This window comes from Nothobranchius furzeri, chromosome 10, assembly GCF_043380555.1.
Source record: "Nothobranchius furzeri strain GRZ-AD chromosome 10, NfurGRZ-RIMD1, whole genome shotgun sequence".
In the NCBI taxonomy this organism is placed as follows: Eukaryota; Metazoa; Chordata; class Actinopteri; order Cyprinodontiformes; family Nothobranchiidae; genus Nothobranchius; species Nothobranchius furzeri.
In genome coordinates, this window is record NC_091750.1 from 70167346 (window position 1) to 70187103 (window position 19758).

Genomic DNA, 19758 nt, shown 5'->3' on the forward strand with positions numbered 1-19758 from the left:
CCCAGGTTCTGCTCCAGCTACCAGGCCCAGGTTATGATCCAGCTATCAGGCCCAGGTTCTGCTCCAGCTATCAGGCCCAGGTTCTGCTCCAGCTACCAGACCTAGGTTCTGCTCCAGCTACCAGACCTAGGTTCTGCTCCAGCTACCAGGCCCAGGTTCTGCTCCAGCTACAAGACCCAGGTTCTGCTCCAGCTACAAGACCCAGGTTCTGCTTCAGCTACACGGCCCAGATTCTGCTCCAGCTACAAGACCCAGGTTCTGTTCCAGCTACACGGCCCAGGTTCTGCTCCAGCTACCAGGCCCAGGTTCTGCTCCAGCTACCAGGCCCATGTTCTGCTCCAGCTACCAGACCCAGGTTCTGCTCCAGCTGCCAAGCCCAGGTTCTTTCCCAGCTAAAAGACCCATGTTCTGCTCCAGCTACAAGACCCAGGTTCTGATCCAGCTACCAGGCCCAGGTTCTGCTCCAGCTACCAGGCCCAGGTTCTGCTCCAGCTACCAGGTCCAGGTTCTTCTCCAGCTATCAGGCCCAGGTTCTGCTCCAGCTACAAGACCCAGGTTCTGCTCCAGCTACAAGGCCCAGGTTCTGTTCCAGCTACAAGACCCAGGTTCTGCTTCAGCTACAAGACCCAGGTTCTGCTCCAATTTCACGGCCCAGATTCTGCTCCAGCTATCAGGCCCAGGTTCTGCTCCAGCTACCAGACCCAGGTTCTTTTCCATCTACCAGTCCCAGGTTCTTCTCCATCTACCAGGCCCAGGTTCTGCTCCATCTACAAGACCCAGGTTCTGCTCCAGTTACAAGACCCAGGTTCTGCTTCAGCTACACGGCCCAGATTCTGCTCCAGCTACAAGACCCAGGTTCTGTTCCAGCTACACGGCCCAGGTTCTGCTCCAGCTACCAGGCCCAGGTTCTGCTCCAGCTACCAGGCCCATGTTCTGCTCCAGCTACCAGACCCAGGTTCTGCTCCAGCTGCCAAGCCCAGGTTCTTTCCCAGCTACAAGACCCAGGTTCTGCTCCAGCTACAAGACCCAGGTTCTGCTCCAGCTACCAGGCCCAGGTTCTGCTTCAGCTACAAGACCCAGGTTCTGCTCCAGCTACACGGCCCAGATTCTGCTCCAGCTACACGGCCCAGGATCTGCTCCAGCTATCAGGCTCAGGTTCTGCTCCCGCAGACCCAGGTTCTGCTCCAGCTACAAGGCCCAGGTTCTGTTCCAGCTACAAGACCCAGGTTCTGCTCCAGCTACCAGGCCCAGGTTCTGGTGTAGCTACACAGCCCAGGTTCTGCTCCAGCTACCAGGCCCGGGTTCTGCTTCAGCTACCAGACCCAGGTTTTGCTTCAGCTACGAGACCCAGGTTCTGCTCCAGCTACCAGGCCCAGGTTCTGCTCCAGCTATCAGGCCCAGGTTCTGCTCCAGCTATCAGGCCCAGGTTCTGCTCCATCTACCAGACCTAGGTTCTGCTCCAGCTACCAGACCTAGGTTCTGCTCCAGCTACCAGGCCCAGGTTCTGCTCCAGCTACAAGACCCAGGTTCTGCTCCAGCTACAAGACCCAGGTTCTGCTCCAGCTACAAGACCCAGGTTCTGCTTCAGCTACCAGACCCAGGTTCTGCTCCAGCTACAAGACCTAGGTTCTGTTCCATGTACAAGACCTAGGTTCTGCTCCAGCTACCAGACCCTGGTTCTGCTCCAGCTACCAGGCCCCGGTTCTGTTCCAGCTTCAAGACCCAGGTTCTGCTTCAGCTACAAAACCCAGGTTCTGCTCCAGCTACCAGACCCTGGTTCTGCTCCAGCTACAAGGCCCCGGTTCTGTTCCAGCTACAAGACCCAGGTTCTGCTTCAGCTACAAAACCCAGGTTCTGCTCCAGCTACAAGACCCAGGTTCTGGTCCAGCTACAAGACCCAGGGTCTTCTCCAGCTACCAGGCCCAGGTTCTGCTACACCTACAAGACCCAGGTTCTGCTCCAGCTACCAGGCCCAGGTTCTGTTCCAGCTACACAGCCCAGGTACTGCTCTAGCTACCAGGCCCAGGTTCTGCTCCAGCTACAAGACCCAGGTTCTGCTCCAGCTACCAGGCCCAGGTTCTGTTCCAGCTACCAGACCCAGGTTCTGCTCCAGCTTCCAGGCCCAGGTTCTTCTCCAGCTACAAGACCCAGGTTCTGCTCCAGCTACAAGGCCCAGGTTCTGCTCCAGCTACCAGGCCCAGGTTCTGCTCCAGCTACCAGACCCAGGTTCTGCTCCAGCTACCAGGACCATGTTCTTTTCCAGCTACAAGACCCAGGTTCTGCTCCAGCTACAAGACCCATGGTTCTGCTACAGCTACCAGGCCCAGGTTCTGCTCCAGCTATCAGGCCCAGGTTCTGCTCCAGCTACACGGCCCAGGTTCTGCTTCAGCTACAAGACCCAGGTTCTGCTCCAGCTACAAGGCCCAGGTTCTTTTCCAGCTACAAGACCCAGGTTCTGCTTCAGCTACAAGACCCAGGTTCTGCTCTAGCTACACAGCCCAGGTTCTGCTCCAGCTACCAGGCCCAGGTTCTGCTCCAGCTACCAGGCCCAGGTTCTGCTCTAGCTACACAGCCCAGGTTCTGCTCCAGCTACCAGGCCCAGGTTCTGATCCAGCTACAAGACCCAGGTTCTGCTCCAGCTACCAGGCCCAGGTTCTGCTCCAGCTACAAGATCCAAGTTCTGTTCCAGTTACAAGACCCAGGTTCTGCTCCAGCTACCAGGCCCAGGTTCTGCTCCACCTACAAGACCCAGGTTCTGCTCCAGCTACCAGGCCCAGGTTCTTTTCTAGCTATCAAGTCTAGGTTCTGCTCCAGCTACAAGACCCAGGTTCTGCTCCAGTTACCAGGTCCAGGTTCTGTTCCAGCTACAAGACCCAGGTTCTGCTTCAGCTACAAGACCCAGGTTCTGCTCCAGCAACACGGCCCAGGTTCTGCTCCAGCTACCAGACCCAGGTTCTGTTCCAGCTACAAGACCCAAGTTCTGCTCCAGCTACCAGGCCCAGGTTTTGCTCCATCTATCAGGCCCAGGTTCTGCTCCAGCTACAAGACCCGGGTTCTGCTCCAGCTACAAGACCAAGGTTCTGCTCCAGCTACCAGGCCCAGGTTCTGTTCCAGCTACAAGACCCAGGTTTTGCTCCAGCTACAAGACCCAGGTTCTGCTCCAGCTACACGGCCTAGGTTCTGCTCCACCTACCAAGCCCAGGTTCTGTTCCGGCTACAAGACCCAGGTTCTGCTCCAGCTACAAGACCCAGGTTCTGCTCCAGCTACCAGGCCCAGGTTCTGCTCCAGCTACAAGACCCAGGTTCTGCTCCAGCTACAAGACCCAGATTCTGCTTCAGCTACCAGACCCAGGTTCTGCTTCAGCTACCAGACCCAGGTTCTGCTCCAGCTACCAGGCCCAGGTTCTGCTCCAGCTATCAGGCCCAGGTTCTGCTCCAGCTACCAGACCTAGGTTCTGCTCCAGCTACCAGACCTAGGTTCTGCTCCAGCTACCAGGCCCAGGTTCTGCTCCAGCTACAAGACCCAGGTTCTGCTCCAGCTACAAGACCAAGGTTCTGCTTCAGCTACACGGCCCAGATTCTGCTCCAGCTACCAGGCCCAGGTTCTGCTCCAGCTTCCAGGCCCAGGTTCTTCTCCAGCTACAAGACCCAGGTTCTGTTCCAGCTACACGGCCCAGGTTCTGCTCCAGCTACCAGGCCCAGGTTCTTCTCCAGCTACAAGACCCAGGTTCTGCTCCAGCTACAAGACCCAGGTTCTGTTCCAGCTACACGGCCCAGGTTCTGCTCCAGCTACCAGGCCCAGGTTCTGCTCCAGCTTCCAGGCCCAGGTTCTTCTCCAGCTACAAGACCCAGGTTCTGCTCCAGCTACCAGGCCCAGGTTCTGCTCCAGCTACCAGACCCAGGTTCTGCTCCAGCTGCCAAGCCCAGGTTCTTTCCCAGCTACAAGACCCAGGTTCTGCTCCAGCTACAAGACCCAGGTTCTGCTCCAGCTACCAGGCCCAGGTTCTGCTCCAGCTACCAGGCCCAGGTTCTGCTCCAGCTACCAGGTCCAGGTTCTGCTCCAGCTATCAGGCCCAGGTTTCTCCAGCTACACGGCCCAGGTTCTGCTCCAATTAAAAGACCCAGGTTCTGCTCCAGCTACAAGGCCCAGGTTCTGTTCCAGCTACAAGACCCAGGTTCAGCTTAAGCTACAAGACCCAGGTTCTGCTCCAATTTCACGGCCCAGATTCTGCTCCAGCTATCAGGTCCAGGTTCTGCTCCAGCTACAAGACCCAGGTTCTGTTCCAGCTACACGGCCCAGGTTCTGCTCCAGCTAACAGGCCCAGGTTCTGCTCCAGCTTCCAGGCCCAGGTTCTTCTCCAGCTACAAGACCCAGGTTCTGCTCCAGCTACCAGGCCCAGGTTCTGCTCCAGCTACCAGATCCAGGTTCTGCTCCAGCTGCCAAGCCCAGGTTCTTTCCCAGCTACAAGACCCAGGTTCTGCTCCAGCTACAAGACCCAGGTTCTGCTTCAGCTACCAGACCCAGGTTCTGCTCCAGCTACAAGACCTAGGTTCTGTTCCATGTACAAGACCTAGGTTCTGCTCCAGCTACCAGACCCTGGTTCTGCTCCAGCTACCAGGCCCCGGTTCTGTTCCAGCTTCAAGACCCAGGTTCTGCTTCAGCTACAAAACCCAGGTTCTGCTCCAGCTACCAGACCCTGGTTCTGCTCCAGCTACAAGGCCCCGGTTCTGTTCCAGCTACAAGACCCAGGTTCTGCTTCAGCTACAAAACCCAGGTTCTGCTCCAGCTACAAGACCCAGGTTCTGGTCCAGCTACAAGACCCAGGTTCTTCTCCAGCTACCAGGCCCAGGTTCTGCTACACCTACAAGACCCAGGTTCTGCTCCAGCTACCAGGCCCAGGTTCTGTTCCAGCTACACAGCCCAGGTACTGCTCTAGCTACCAGGCCCAGGTTCTGCTCCAGCTACAAGACCCAGGTTCTGCTCCAGCTACCAGGCCCAGGTTCTGTTCCAGCTACCAGACCCAGGTTCTGCTCCAGCTTCCAGGCCCAGGTTCTTCTCCAGCTACAAGACCCAGGTTCTGCTCCAGCTACAAGGCCCAGGTTCTGCTCCAGCTACCAGGCCCAGGTTCTGCTCCAGCTACCAGACCCAGGTTCTGCTCCAGCTACCAGGACCATGTTCTTTTCCAGCTACAAGACCCAGGTTCTGCTCCAGCTACAAGACCCATGGTTCTGCTACAGCTACCAGGCCCAGGTTCTGCTCCAGCTATCAGGCCCAGGTTCTGCTCCAGCTACACGGCCCAGGTTCTGCTTCAGCTACAAGACCCAGGTTCTGCTCCAGCTACAAGGCCCAGGTTCTTTTCCAGCTACAAGACCCAGGTTCTGCTTCAGCTACAAGACCCAGGTTCTGCTCTAGCTACACAGCCCAGGTTCTGCTCCAGCTACCAGGCCCAGGTTCTGCTCCAGCTACCAGGCCCAGGTTCTGCTCTAGCTACACAGCCCAGGTTCTGCTCCAGCTACCAGGCCCAGGTTCTGATCCAGCTACAAGACCCAGGTTCTGCTCCAGCTACCAGGCCCAGGTTCTGCTCCAGCTACAAGATCCAAGTTCTGTTCCAGTTACAAGACCCAGGTTCTGCTCCAGCTACCAGGCCCAGGTTCTGCTCCACCTACAAGACCCAGGTTCTGCTCCAGCTACCAGGCCCAGGTTCTTTTCTAGCTATCAAGTCTAGGTTCTGCTCCAGCTACAAGACCCAGGTTCTGCTCCAGTTACCAGGTCCAGGTTCTGTTCCAGCTACAAGACCCAGGTTCTGCTTCAGCTACAAGACCCAGGTTCTGCTCCAGCAACACGGCCCAGGTTCTGCTCCAGCTACCAGACCCAGGTTCTGTTCCAGCTACAAGACCCAAGTTCTGCTCCAGCTACCAGGCCCAGGTTTTGCTCCATCAATCAGGCCCAGGTTCTGCTCCAGCTACAAGACCCGGGTTCTGCTCCAGCTACAAGACCAAGGTTCTGCTCCAGCTACCAGGCCCAGGTTCTGTTCCAGCTACAAGACCCAGGTTTTGCTCCAGCTACAAGACCCAGGTTCTGCTCCAGCTACACGGCCTAGGTTCTGCTCCACCTACCAAGCCCAGGTTCTGTTCCGGCTACAAGACCCAGGTTCTGCTCCAGCTACAAGACCCAGGTTCTGCTCCAGCTACCAGGCCCAGGTTCTGCTCCAGCTACAAGACCCAGGTTCTGCTCCAGCTACAAGACCCAGATTCTGCTTCAGCTACCAGACCCAGGTTCTGCTTCAGCTACCAGACCCAGGTTCTGCTCCAGCTACCAGGCCCAGGTTCTGCTCCAGCTATCAGGCCCAGGTTCTGCTCCAGCTACCAGACCTAGGTTCTGCTCCAGCTACCAGACCTAGGTTCTGCTCCAGCTACCAGGCCCAGGTTCTGCTCCAGCTACAAGACCCAGGTTCTGCTCCAGCTACAAGACCAAGGTTCTGCTTCAGCTACACGGCCCAGATTCTGCTCCAGCTACCAGGCCCAGGTTCTGCTCCAGCTTCCAGGCCCAGGTTCTTCTCCAGCTACAAGACCCAGGTTCTGTTCCAGCTACACGGCCCAGGTTCTGCTCCAGCTACCAGGCCCAGGTTCTTCTCCAGCTACAAGACCCAGGTTCTGCTCCAGCTACAAGACCCAGGTTCTGTTCCAGCTACACGGCCCAGGTTCTGCTCCAGCTACCAGGCCCAGGTTCTGCTCCAGCTTCCAGGCCCAGGTTCTTCTCCAGCTACAAGACCCAGGTTCTGCTCCAGCTACCAGGCCCAGGTTCTGCTCCAGCTACCAGACCCAGGTTCTGCTCCAGCTGCCAAGCCCAGGTTCTTTCCCAGCTACAAGACCCAGGTTCTGCTCCAGCTACAAGACCCAGGTTCTGCTCCAGCTACCAGGCCCAGGTTCTGCTCCAGCTACCAGGCCCAGGTTCTGCTCCAGCTACCAGGTCCAGGTTCTGCTCCAGCTATCAGGCCCAGGTTTCTCCAGCTACACGGCCCAGGTTCTGCTCCAATTAAAAGACCCAGGTTCTGCTCCAGCTACAAGGCCCAGGTTCTGTTCCAGCTACAAGACCCAGGTTCAGCTTAAGCTACAAGACCCAGGTTCTGCTCCAATTTCACGGCCCAGATTCTGCTCCAGCTATCAGGTCCAGGTTCTGCTCCAGCTACAAGACCCAGGTTCTGTTCCAGCTACACGGCCCAGGTTCTGCTCCAGCTAACAGGCCCAGGTTCTGCTCCAGCTTCCAGGCCCAGGTTCTTCTCCAGCTACAAGACCCAGGTTCTGCTCCAGCTACCAGGCCCAGGTTCTGCTCCAGCTACCAGATCCAGGTTCTGCTCCAGCTGCCAAGCCCAGGTTCTTTCCCAGCTACAAGACCCAGGTTCTGCTCCAGCTACAAGACCCAGGTTCTGCTCCAGCTACCAGGCCCAGGTTCTGCTCCAGCTACCAGGCCCAGGTTCTGCTCCAGCTACCAGGTCCAGGTTCTGCTCCAGCTATCAGGCCCAGGTTTCTCCAGCTACACGGCCCAGGTTCTGCTCCAATTACAAGACCCAGGTTCTGCTCCAGCTACAAGGCCCAGGTTCTGCTCCATCTACAAGACCCAGGTTCTTCTCCAGTTACAAGACCCAGGTTCTGCTCCATCTACCAGGCCCAGGTTCTGCTCCAGCTTCCAGGCCCAGGTTCTGCTCCAGCTATCAGGCCCAGGTTCTGCTCCAGCTACACGGCCCAGGTTCTGCTCCAGCTACAAGACCCAGGTTCTGCTCCAGCTACAAGGCCCAGGTTCTGTTCCAGCTACAAGATCCAGGTTCTGCTTCAGCTACAAGACCAAGGTTCTGCTCCAGCTACAGGGCCCAGATTCTGCTCCAGCTACACGGCCCAGGATCTGCTCCAGCTATTAGGCTCAGGTTCTGCTCCCGCAGACCCAGGTTCTGCTCCAGCTACAAGACCCAGGTTCTGCTCCAGCTACCAGGCCTTGGTTCTGCTCTAGCTACACAGCCCAGGTTCTGCTCCAGCTACCAGGCCCGGGTTCTGCTCCAGCTACCAGGCCCAGGTTTTGCTCCATCTATCAGGCCCAGGTTCTGCTCCAGCTACAAGACCCAGGTTCTGCTCCAGCTACAAGACCCAGGTTCTGCTCCAGCTGCCAGGCCCAGGTTCTGCTCCAGCTACCAGGCCCAGGTTCTGCTCCAGCTTCCAGGCCCAGGTTCTGCTCCAGCTATCAGGCCCAGGTTCTGCTCCAGCTACACGAACCAGGTTCTGCTCCAGCTACAAGATCCAGGTTCTGCTCCAGCTACAAGGCCCAGCTTCTGTTCCAGCTACAAGATCCAGGTTCTGCTTCAGCTACAAGACCCAGGTTCTGCTCCAGCTACACGGCCCAGATTCTGCTCCAGCTACACGGCCCAGGATCTGCTCCAGCTATCAGGCTCAGGTTCTGCTCCCGCAGACCCAGGTTCTGCTCCAGCTACAAGGCCCAGGTTCTGTTCCAGCTACAAGACCCAGGTTCTGCTCCAGCTACCAGGCCCAGGTTCTGCTGTAGCTACACAGCCCAGGTTCTGCTCCAGCTACCAGGCCCGGGTTCTGCTTCAGCTACCAGACCCAGGTTTTGCTTCAGCTACGAGACCCAGGTTCTGCTCCAGCTACCAGGCCCAGGTTCTGCTCCAGCTATCAGGCCCAGGTTCTGCTCCAGCTATCAGGCCCAGGTTCTGCTCCATCTACCAGACCTAGGTTCTGCTCCAGCTACCAGACCTAGGTTCTGCTCCAGCTACCAGGCCCAGGTTCTGCTCCAGCTACAAGACCCAGATTCTGCTCCAGCTACAAGACCCAGGTTCTGCTCCAGCTACAAGACCCAGGTTCTGCTTCAGCTACCAGACCCAGGTTCTGCTCCAGCTACAAGACCTAGGTTCTGTTCCATGTACAAGACCTAGGTTCTGCTCCAGCTACCAGACCCTGGTTCTGCTCCAGCTACCAGGCCCCGGTTCTGTTCCAGCTTCAAGACCCAGGTTCTGCTTCAGCTACAAAACCCAGGTTCTGCTCCAGCTACCAGACCCTGGTTCTGCTCCAGCTACAAGGCCCCGGTTTTGTTCCAGCTACAAGACCCAGGTTCTGCTTCAGCTACAAAACCCAGGTTCTGCTCCAGCTACAAGACCCAGGTTCTGTTCCAGCTACAAGACCCAGGTTCTTCTCCAGCTACCAGGCCCAGGTTCTGCTCCAGCTACAAGACCCAGGTTCTGCTCCAGATACCAGGCCCAGGTTCTGTTCCAGCTACACGGCCCAGGTTCTGCTCTAGCTACCAGGCCCAGGTTCTGCTCCAGCTACAAGACCCAGGTTCTGCTCCAGCTACCAGGCCCAGGTTCTGTTCCAGCTACCAGACCCAGGTTCTGCTCCAGCTTCCAGGCCCAGGTTCTTCTCCAGCTACAAGACCCAGGTTCTGCTCCAGCTACCAGGCCCAGGTTCTGCTCCAGCTACCAGGCCCAGGTTCTGCTCCAGCTACCAGACCCAGGTTCTGCTCCAGCTACCAGGACCCTGTTCTTTTCCAGCTACAAGACCCAGGTTCTGCTCCAGCTACAAGACCCAGGTTCTGCTCCAGCTACCAGGCCCAGGTTCTGCTCCAGCTATCAGGCCCAGGTTCTGCTCCAGCTACACGGCCCAGGTTCTGCTTCAGCTACAAGACCCAGGTTCTGCTCCAGCTACAAGGCCCAGGTTCTGTTCCAGCTACAAGACCCAGGTTCTGCTTCAGCTACAAGACCCAGGTTCTGCTCTAGCTACACAGCCCAGGTTCTGCTCCAGCTACCAGGCCCAGGTTCTGCTCCAGCTACCAGGCCCAGGTTCTGCTCTAGCTACACAGCCCAGGTTCTGCTCCAGCTACCAGGCCCAGGTTCTGATCCAGCTACAAGACCCAGGTTCTGCTCCAGCTACCAGGCCCAGGTTCTGCTCCAGCTACAAGATCCAAGTTCTGTTCCAGTTACAAGACCCAGGCTCTGCTCCAGCTACCAGGCCCAGGTTCTGCTCCACCTACAAGACCCAGGTTCTGCTCCACCTACAAGACCCAGGTTCTGCTCCAGCTACCAGGCCCAGGTTATTTTCCAGCTACAAGACCCAGGTTCTGCTCCAGTTACCAGGTCCAGGTTCTGTTCCAGCTACAAGACCCAGGTTCTGCTTCAGCTACAAGACCCAGGTTCTGCTCCAGCAACACGGCCCAGGTTCTGCTCCAGCTACCAGACCCAGGTTCTGTTCCAGCTACAAGACCCAGGTTCTGCTCCAGCTACCAGGCCCAGGTTCTGCTCCAGCTACCAGGCCCAGGTTTTGCTCCATCTATCAGGCCCAGGTTCTGCTCCAGCTACAAGACCCAGGTTCTGCTCCAGCTACAAGACCCAGGTTCTGCTCCAGCTACCAGGCCCAGGTTCTGTTCCAGCTACAAGACCCAGGTTTTGCTCCAGCTACAAGACCCAGGTTCTGCTCCAGCTACACGGCCTAGGTTGTGCTCCACCTACCAAGCCCAGGTTCTGTTCCAGCTACAAGACCCAGGTTCTGCTCCAGCTACAAGACCCAGGTTCTGCTCCAGCTACCAGGCCCAGGTTCTGCTCCAGCTACAAGACCCAGGTTCTGCTCCAGCTACAAGACCCAGATTCTGCTTCAGCTACCAGACCCAGGTTCTGCTTCAGCTACCAGACCCAGGTTCTGCTCCGGCTACCAGGCCCAGGTTCTGCTCCAGCTATCAGGCCCAGGTTCTGCTCCAGCTATCAGGCCCAGGATCTGCTACAGCTACCAGACCTAGGTTCTGCTCCAGCTACCAGACCTAGGTTCTGCTCCAGCTACCAGGCCCAGGTTCTGCTCCAGCTACAAGACCCAGGTTCTGCTCCAGCTACAAGACCAAGGTTCTGCTTCAGCTACACGGCCCAGATTCTGCTCCAGCTACCAGGCCCAGGTTCTGCTCCAGCTTCCAGGCCCAGGTTCTTCTCCAGCTACAAGACCCAGGTTCTGTTCCAGCTACACGGCCCAGGTTCTGCTCCAGCTACCAGGCCCAGGTTCTTCTCCAGCTACAAGACCCAGGTTCTGCTCCAGCTACAAGACCCAGGTTCTGTTCCAGCTACACGGCCCAGGTTCTGCTCCAGCTACCAGGCCCAGGTTCTGCTCCAGCTTCCAGGCCCAGGTTCTTCTCCAGCTACAAGACCCAGGTTCTGCTCCAGCTACCAGGCCCAGGTTCTGCTCCAGCTACCAGACCCAGGTTCTGCTCCAGCTGCCAAGCCCAGGTTCTTTCCCAGCTACAAGACCCAGGTTCTGCTCCAGCTACAAGACCCAGGTTCTGCTCCAGCTACCAGGCCCAGGTTCTGCTCCAGCTACCAGGCCCAGGTTCTGCTCCAGCTACCAGGTCCAGGTTCTTCTCCAGCTATCAGGCCCAGGTTCTGCTCCAGCTACAAGACCCAGGTTCTGCTCCAGCTACAAGGCCCAGGTTCTGTTCCAGCTACAAGACCCAGGTTCTGCTTCAGCTACAAGACCCAGGTTCTGCTCCAATTTCACGGCCCAGATTCTGCTCCAGCTATCAGGCCCAGGTTCTGCTCCAGCTACCAGACCCAGGTTCTTTTCCATCTACCAGTCCCAGGTTCTTCTCCATCTACCAGGCCCAGGTTCTGCTCCATCTACAAGACCCAGGTTCTGCTCCAGTTACAAGACCCAGGTTCTGCTTCAGCTACACGGCCCAGATTCTGCTCCAGCTACAAGACCCAGGTTCTGTTCCAGCTACACGGCCCAGGTTCTGCTCCAGCTACCAGGCCCAGGTTCTGCTCCAGCTACCAGGCCCATGTTCTGCTCCAGCTACCAGACCCAGGTTCTGCTCCAGCTGCCAAGCCCAGGTTCTTTCCCAGCTACAAGACCCAGGTTCTGCTCCAGCTACAAGACCCAGGTTCTGCTCCAGCTACCAGGCCCAGGTTCTGCTTCAGCTACAAGACCCAGGTTCTGCTCCAGCTACACGGCCCAGATTCTGCTCCAGCTACACGGCCCAGGATCTGCTCCAGCTATCAGGCTCAGGTTCTGCTCCCGCAGACCCAGGTTCTGCTCCAGCTACAAGGCCCAGGTTCTGTTCCAGCTACAAGACCCAGGTTCTGCTCCAGCTACCAGGCCCAGGTTCTGGTGTAGCTACACAGCCCAGGTTCTGCTCCAGCTACCAGGCCCGGGTTCTGCTTCAGCTACCAGACCCAGGTTTTGCTTCAGCTACGAGACCCAGGTTCTGCTCCAGCTACCAGGCCCAGGTTCTGCTCCAGCTATCAGGCCCAGGTTCTGCTCCAGCTATCAGGCCCAGGTTCTGCTCCATCTACCAGACCTAGGTTCTGCTCCAGCTACCAGACCTAGGTTCTGCTCCAGCTACCAGGCCCAGGTTCTGCTCCAGCTACAAGACCCAGGTTCTGCTCCAGCTACAAGACCCAGGTTCTGCTCCAGCTACAAGACCCAGGTTCTGCTTCAGCTACCAGACCCAGGTTCTGCTCCAGCTACAAGACCTAGGTTCTGTTCCATGTACAAGACCTAGGTTCTGCTCCAGCTACCAGACCCTGGTTCTGCTCCAGCTACCAGGCCCCGGTTCTGTTCCAGCTTCAAGACCCAGGTTCTGCTTCAGCTACAAAACCCAGGTTCTGCTCCAGCTACCAGACCCTGGTTCTGCTCCAGCTACAAGGCCCCGGTTCTGTTCCAGCTACAAGACCCAGGTTCTGCTTCAGCTACAAAACCCAGGTTCTGCTCCAGCTACAAGACCCAGGTTCTGGTCCAGCTACAAGACCCAGGTTCTTCTCCAGCTACCAGGCCCAGGTTCTGCTACACCTACAAGACCCAGGTTCTGCTCCAGCTACCAGGCCCAGGTTCTGTTCCAGCTACACAGCCCAGGTACTGCTCTAGCTACCAGGCCCAGGTTCTGCTCCAGCTACAAGACCCAGGTTCTGCTCCAGCTACCAGGCCCAGGTTCTGTTCCAGCTACCAGACCCAGGTTCTGCTCCAGCTTCCAGGCCCAGGTTCTTCTCCAGCTACAAGACCCAGGTTCTGCTCCAGCTACAAGGCCCAGGTTCTGCTCCAGCTACCAGGCCCAGGTTCTGCTCCAGCTACCAGACCCAGGTTCTGCTCCAGCTACCAGGACCATGTTCTTTTCCAGCTACAAGACCCAGGTTCTGCTCCAGCTACAAGACCCATGGTTCTGCTACAGCTACCAGGCCCAGGTTCTGCTCCAGCTATCAGGCCCAGGTTCTGCTCCAGCTACACGGCCCAGGTTCTGCTTCAGCTACAAGACCCAGGTTCTGCTCCAGCTACAAGGCCCAGGTTCTTTTCCAGCTACAAGACCCAGGTTCTGCTTCAGCTACAAGACCCAGGTTCTGCTCTAGCTACACAGCCCAGGTTCTGCTCCAGCTACCAGGCCCAGGTTCTGCTCCAGCTACCAGGCCCAGGTTCTGCTCTAGCTACACAGCCCAGGTTCTGCTCCAGCTACCAGGCCCAGGTTCTGATCCAGCTACAAGACCCAGGTTCTGCTCCAGCTACCAGGCCCAGGTTCTGCTCCAGCTACAAGATCCAAGTTCTGTTCCAGTTACAAGACCCAGGTTCTGCTCCAGCTACCAGGCCCAGGTTCTGCTCCACCTACAAGACCCAGGTTCTGCTCCAGCTACCAGGCCCAGGTTCTTTTCTAGCTATCAAGTCTAGGTTCTGCTCCAGCTACAAGACCCAGGTTCTGCTCCAGTTACCAGGTCCAGGTTCTGTTCCAGCTACAAGACCCAGGTTCTGCTTCAGCTACAAGACCCAGGTTCTGCTCCAGCAACACGGCCCAGGTTCTGCTCCAGCTACCAGACCCAGGTTCTGTTCCAGCTACAAGACCCAAGTTCTGCTCCAGCTACCAGGCCCAGGTTTTGCTCCATCTATCAGGCCCAGGTTCTGCTCCAGCTACAAGACCCGGGTTCTGCTCCAGCTACAAGACCAAGGTTCTGCTCCAGCTACCAGGCCCAGGTTCTGTTCCAGCTACAAGACCCAGGTTTTGCTCCAGCTACAAGACCCAGGTTCTGCTCCAGCTACACGGCCTAGGTTCTGCTCCACCTACCAAGCCCAGGTTCTGTTCCGGCTACAAGACCCAGGTTCTGCTCCAGCTACAAGACCCAGGTTCTGCTCCAGCTACCAGGCCCAGGTTCTGCTCCAGCTACAAGACCCAGGTTCTGCTCCAGCTACAAGACCCAGATTCTGCTTCAGCTACCAGACCCAGGTTCTGCTTCAGCTACCAGACCCAGGTTCTGCTCCAGCTACCAGGCCCAGGTTCTGCTCCAGCTATCAGGCCCAGGTTCTGCTCCAGCTACCAGACCTAGGTTCTGCTCCAGCTACCAGACCTAGGTTCTGCTCCAGCTACCAGGCCCAGGTTCTGCTCCAGCTACAAGACCCAGGTTCTGCTCCAGCTACAAGACCAAGGTTCTGCTTCAGCTACACGGCCCAGATTCTGCTCCAGCTACCAGGCCCAGGTTCTGCTCCAGCTTCCAGGCCCAGGTTCTTCTCCAGCTACAAGACCCAGGTTCTGTTCCAGCTACACGGCCCAGGTTCTGCTCCAGCTACCAGGCCCAGGTTCTTCTCCAGCTACAAGACCCAGGTTCTGCTCCAGCTACAAGACCCAGGTTCTGTTCCAGCTACACGGCCCAGGTTCTGCTCCAGCTACCAGGCCCAGGTTCTGCTCCAGCTTCCAGGCCCAGGTTCTTCTCCAGCTACAAGACCCAGGTTCTGCTCCAGCTACCAGGCCCAGGTTCTGCTCCAGCTACCAGACCCAGGTTCTGCTCCAGCTGCCAAGCCCAGGTTCTTTCCCAGCTACAAGACCCAGGTTCTGCTCCAGCTACAAGACCCAGGTTCTGCTCCAGCTACCAGGCCCAGGTTCTGCTCCAGCTACCAGGCCCAGGTTCTGCTCCAGCTACCAGGTCCAGGTTCTGCTCCAGCTATCAGGCCCAGGTTTCTCCAGCTACACGGCCCAGGTTCTGCTCCAATTAAAAGACCCAGGTTCTGCTCCAGCTACAAGGCCCAGGTTCTGTTCCAGCTACAAGACCCAGGTTCAGCTTAAGCTACAAGACCCAGGTTCTGCTCCAATTTCACGGCCCAGATTCTGCTCCAGCTATCAGGTCCAGGTTCTGCTCCAGCTACAAGACCCAGGTTCTGTTCCAGCTACACGGCCCAGGTTCTGCTCCAGCTAACAGGCCCAGGTTCTGCTCCAGCTTCCAGGCCCAGGTTCTTCTCCAGCTACAAGACCCAGGTTCTGCTCCAGCTACCAGGCCCAGGTTCTGCTCCAGCTACCAGATCCAGGTTCTGCTCCAGCTGCCAAGCCCAGGTTCTTTCCCAGCTACAAGACCCAGGTTCTGCTCCAGCTACAAGACCCAGGTTCTGCTCCAGCTACCAGGCCCAGGTTCTGCTCCAGCTACCAGGCCCAGGTTCTGCTCCAGCTACCAGGTCCAGGTTCTGCTCCAGCTATCAGGCCCAGGTTTCTCCAGCTACACGGCCCAGGTTCTGCTCCAATTACAAGACCCAGGTTCTGCTCCAGCTACAAGGCCCAGGTTCTGCTCCATCTACAAGACCCAGGTTCTTCTCCAGTTACAAGACCCAGGTTCTGCTCCATCTACCAGGCCCAGGTTCTGCTCCAGCTTCCAGGCCCAGGTTCTGCTCCAGCTATCATGCCCAGGTTCTGCTCCAGCTACACGGCCCAGGTTCTGCTCCAGCTACAAGACCCAGGTTCTGCTCCAGCTACAAGGCCCAGGTTCTGTTCCAGCTACAAGATCCAGGTTCTGCTTCAGCTACAAGACCAAGGTTCTGCTCCAGCTACAGGGCCCAGATTCTGCTCCAGCTACACGGCCCAGGATCTGCTCCAGCTATTAGGCTCAGGTTCTGCTCCCGCAGACCCAGGTTCTGCTCCAGCTACAAGACCCAGGTTCTGCTCCAGCTACCAGGCCTTGGTTCTGCTCTAGCTACACAGCCCAGGTTCTGCTCCAGCTACCAGGCCCGGGTTCTGCTCCAGCTACCAGGCCCAGGTTTTGCTCCATCTATCAGGCCCAGGTTCTGCTCCAGCTACAAGACCCAGGTTCTGCTCCAGCTACAAGACCCAGGTTCTGCTCCAGCTGCCAGGCCCAGGTTCTGCTCCAGCTACCAGGCCCAGGTTCTGCTCCAGCTTCCAGGCCCAGGTTCTGCTCCAGCTATCAGGCCCAGGTTCTGCTCCAGCTACACGAACCAGGTTCTGCTCCAGCTACAAGATCCAGGTTCTGCTCCAGCTACAAGGCCCAGCTTCTGTTCCAGCTACAAGATCCAGGTTCTGCTTCAGCTACAAGACCCAGGTTCTGCTCCAGCTACACGGCCCAGATTCTGCTCCAGCTACACGGCCCAGGATCTGCTCCAGCTATCAGGCTCAGGTTCTGCTCCCGCAGACCCAGGTTCTGCTCCAGCTACAAGGCCCAGGTTCTGTTCCAGCTACAAGACCCAGGTTCTGCTCCAGCTACCAGGCCCAGGTTCTGCTGTAGCTACACAGCCCAGGTTCTGCTCCAGCTACCAGGCCCGGGTTCTGCTTCAGCTACCAGACCCAGGTTTTGCTTCAGCTACGAGACCCAGGTTCTGCTCCAGCTACCAGGCCCAGGTTCTGCTCCAGCTATCAGGCCCAGGTTCTGCTCCAGCTATCAGGCCCAGGTTCTGCTCCATCTACCAGACCTAGGTTCTGCTCCAGCTACCAGACCTAGGTTCTGCTCCAGCTACCAGGCCCAGGTTCTTCTCCAGCTACAAGACCCAGATTCTGCTCCAGCTACAAGACCCAGGTTCTGCTCCAGCTACAAGACCCAGGTTCTGCTTCAGCTACCAGACCCAGGTTCTGCTCCAGCTACAAGACCTAGGTTCTGTTCCATGTACAAGACCTAGGTTCTGCTCCAGCTACCAGACCCTGGTTCTGCTCCAGCTACCAGGCCCCGGTTCTGTTCCAGCTTCAAGACCCAGGTTCTGCTTCAGCTACAAAACCCAGGTTCTGCTCCAGCTACCAGACCCTGGTTCTGCTCCAGCTACAAGGCCCCGGTTTTGTTCCAGCTACAAGACCCAGGTTCTGCTTCAGCTACAAAACCCAGGTTCTGCTCCAGCTACAAGACCCAGGTTCTGTTCCAGCTACAAGACCCAGGTTCTTCTCCAGCTACCAGGCCCAGGTTCTGCTCCAGCTACAAGACCCAGGTTCTGCTCCAGATACCAGGCCCAGGTTCTGTTCCAGCTACACGGCCCAGGTTCTGCTCTAGCTACCAGGCCCAGGTTCTGCTCCAGCTACAAGACCCAGGTTCTGCTCCAGCTACCAGGCCCAGGTTCTGTTCCAGCTACCAGACCCAGGTTCTGCTCCAGCTTCCAGGCCCAGGTTCTTCTCCAGCTACAAGACCCAGGTTCTGCTCCAGCTACCAGGCCCAGGTTCTGCTCCAGCTACCAGGCCCAGGTTCTGCTCCAGCTACCAGACCCAGGTTCTGCTCCAGCTACCAGGACCCTGTTCTTTTCCAGCTACAAGACCCAGGTTCTGCTCCAGCTACAAGACCCAGGTTCTGCTCCAGCTACCAGGCCCAGGTTCTGCTCCAGCTATCAGGCCCAGGTTCTGCTCCAGCTACACGGCCCAGGTTCTGCTTCAGCTACAAGACCCAGGTTCTGCTCCAGCTACAAGGCCCAGGTTCTGTTCCAGCTACAAGACCCAGGTTCTGCTTCAGCTACAAGACCCAGGTTCTGCTCTAGCTACACAGCCCAGGTTCTGCTCCAGCTACCAGGCCCAGGTTCTGCTCCAGCTACCAGGCCCAGGTTCTGCTCTAGCTACACAGCCCAGGTTCTGCTCCAGCTACCAGGCCCAGGTTCTGATCCAGCTACAAGACCCAGGTTCTGCTCCAGCTACCAGGCCCAGGTTCTGCTCCAGCTACAAGATCCAAGTTCTGTTCCAGTTACAAGACCCAGGCTCTGCTCCAGCTACCAGGCCCAGGTTCTGCTCCACCTACAAGACCCAGGTTCTGCTCCACCTACAAGACCCAGGTTCTGCTCCAGCTACCAGGCCCAGGTTATTTTCCAGCTACAAGACCCAGGTTCTGCTCCAGTTACCAGGTCCAGGTTCTGTTCCAGCTACAAGACCCAGGTTCTGCTTCAGCTACAAGACCCAGGTTCTGCTCCAGCAACACGGCCCAGGTTCTGCTCCAGCTACCAGACCCAGGTTCTGTTCCAGCTACAAGACCCAGGTTCTGCTCCAGCTACCAGGCCCAGGTTCTGCTCCAGCTACCAGGCCCAGGTTTTGCTCCATCTATCAGGCCCAGGTTCTGCTCCAGCTACAAGACCCAGGTTCTGCTCCAGCTACAAGACCCAGGTTCTGCTCCAGCTACCAGGCCCAGGTTCTGTTCCAGCTACAAGACCCAGGTTTTGCTCCAGCTACAAGACCCAGGTTCTGCTCCAGCTACACGGCCTAGGTTGTGCTCCACCTACCAAGCCCAGGTTCTGTTCCAGCTACAAGACCCAGGTTCTGCTCCAGCTACAAGACCCAGGTTCTGCTCCAGCTACCAGGCCCAGGTTCTGCTCCAGCTACAAGACCCAGGTTCTGCTCCAGCTACAAGACCCAGATTCTGCTTCAGCTACCAGACCCAGGTTCTGCTTCAGCTACCAGACCCAGGTTCTGCTCCGGCTACCAGGCCCAGGTTCTGCTCCAGCTATCAGGCCCAGGTTCTGCTCCAGCTATCAGGCCCAGGATCTGCTACAGCTACCAGACCTAGGTTCTGCTCCAGCTACCAGACCTAGGTTCTGCTCCAGCTACCAGGCCCAGGTTCTGCTCCAGCTACAAGACCCAGGTTCTGCTCCAGCTACAAGACCAAGGTTCTGCTTCAGCTACACGGCCCAGATTCTGCTCCAGCTACCAGGCCCAGGTTCTGCTCCAGCTTCCAGGCCCAGGTTCTTCTCCAGCTACAAGACCCAGGTTCTGTTCCAGCTACACGGCCCAGGTTCTGCTCCAGCTACCAGGCCCAGGTTCTTCTCCAGCTACAAGACCCAGGTTCTGCTCCAGCTACAAGACCCAGGTTCTGTTCCAGCTACACGGCCCAGGTTCTGCTCCAGCTACCAGGCCCAGGTTCTGCTCCAGCTTCCAGGCCCAGGTTCTTCTCCAGCTACAAGACCCAGGTTCTGCTCCAGCTACCAGGCCCAGGTTCTGCTCCAGCTACCAGACCCAGGTTCTGCTCCAGCTGCCAAGCCCAGGTTCTTTCCCAGCTACAAGACCCAGGTTCTGCTCCAGCTACAAGACCCAGGTTCTGCTCCAGCTACCAGGCCCAGGTTCTGCTCCAGCTACCAGGCCCAGGTTCTGCTCCAGCTACCAGGTCCAGGTTCTGCTCCAGCTATCAGGCCCAGGTTTCTCCAGCTACACTGCCCAGGTTCCGCTCCAATTACAAGACCCAGGTTCTGCTCCAGCTACAAGGCCCAGGTTCTGTTCCAGCTACAAGACCCAGGTTCTGCTTCAGCTACAAGACCCAGGTTCTGCTCCAATTTCACGGCCCAGATTCTGCTCCAGCTATCAGGTCCAGGTTCTGCTCCAGCTACAAGACCCAGGTTCTGTTCCAGCTACAAGACCCAGGTTATTTTCCATCTACCAGTCCCAGGTTCTCCTCCATCTACCAGGCCCAGGTTCTGCTCCATCTACAAGACCCAGGTTCTGCTCCAGTTACAAGACCCAGGTTCTGCTCCATCTACCAGGCCCAGGTTCTGCTCCAGCTACCAGGCCCAGGTTCTGCTCCA